The sequence below is a fragment of the Lucilia cuprina genome, chromosome 3, assembly GCF_022045245.1.
Source record: "Lucilia cuprina isolate Lc7/37 chromosome 3, ASM2204524v1, whole genome shotgun sequence".
Taxonomy (NCBI): Eukaryota; Metazoa; Arthropoda; class Insecta; order Diptera; family Calliphoridae; genus Lucilia; species Lucilia cuprina.
The window spans coordinates 47212329-47213872 of record NC_060951.1 but is presented as its reverse complement, the minus strand read 5'-3'; positions in this window follow the sequence as shown (position 1 = coordinate 47213872).

Here is a 1544-nt window from a genome sequence, read left to right as displayed (position 1 = left end):
ATCTTAATATATACCACAGTTTTTTAATTATAAGCGTTTCTACATTTCAAGCTTTAAAATCCTTTGGAGACATGTGTTCAAACATCTTTAACAGTGAGAAAAAGCTGAGATCCTGAGCTTTCCATTGACACTAATATCAATAAAATCGCTTCATCCGTTTAGAAGCTATAAGCGAATTTTTAATAGTTGCTTGACCCACATTCTAAGCGTTAAGGTTGTAATACCATACGATTTAAACGGTTATAACTCCGTGAAAACCCAACAAAAGTATATGATGATGGTACTCAATGGAAGCGTTAGGAACTTGGCTATCTAAAGAAACAAGTTTTTATCAAAATACTCCTATAGTTTGATAACTACAATCGTTTATGTATATTTTACGCTTAGCTTCCTTTGGATACAAGCGTTTAAAATTGTTTTTCATCATGCTGAAAAGTAGAGTTCACAAGCTTTCGATGGACACCAATATCACTAAAATCGCTTCAGCCGTTCAGGAGTTATAACTCCTCCGTTTAAACATTTTTATTGAACAATTTCAACCTACTATATGATTCTGTTCTCCTGGTGCTGAAAAATTTTTCGGGAGCAATTTCAAGTGATTTTAAGTGACTGGTTTCTTTTACGTGGCAGCGGAACTGTTAGCTTTGAAGGGCCATAGCTCCGACATGACTCAACGGAGGTCAATGATGATGGTACTCATTTGTAGCGTATGGAACTCAGCTATCTAATGGAGAAGGTTTCATCTAAATATATACCACAGTTTTTTAATTATAAGCGTTTCTACATTTCAAGCTTAAAAATCCTTTGGAGACATGTGTTCAAACATCTTTAACAGTGAGGAAAAGCTGAGATCCTGAGCTTTCCATTGACACTAATATCAATAAAATCGCTTTATCCGTTTAGAAGCTATAAGCGATTTTTTAGTAGTTGCTGACCCACATTCTAAGCGTTAAGGTTGTAATACTATACGATTTAAACGGTTATAACTCCGTGAAAACCCAACAAAAGTATATGATGATGGTACTCAATGGAAGCGTTAGGAACTTGGCTATCTAAAGAAACAAGTTTTTATCGAAATACTCGCATAGTTTGATAACTACAATCGTTTATGTATATTTTACACTTAGCTTCCTTCGGATACAAGCGTTTAAAATTGTTTTTCATCATGATGAAAAGTAGAGTTCACAAGCTTTCGATGGACACCAATATCACTAAAATCGCTTCAGCCGTTCAGGAGTTACAAGCGTTTAAACATTTTTATTGAACAATTTCAACCTACTATATGATTCTGTTCTCCTGGTGCTGAAAAATTTTTCGGGAGCAATTTCAAGTGCTTTTAAGCGACTGGTTTCTTTTACATGGCAGCGGAACTGTTAGCTTTGAAGGGCCATAGCTCCGACATGACTCAACGGAGGTCAATGATGATGGTACTCATTTGTAGCGTGTGGAACTCAGCTATCTAATGGAGAAGGTTTCATCTAAATATATACCACAGTTTTTTAATTATAAGCGTTTCTACATTTCAAGCTTAAAAATCCTTTGGA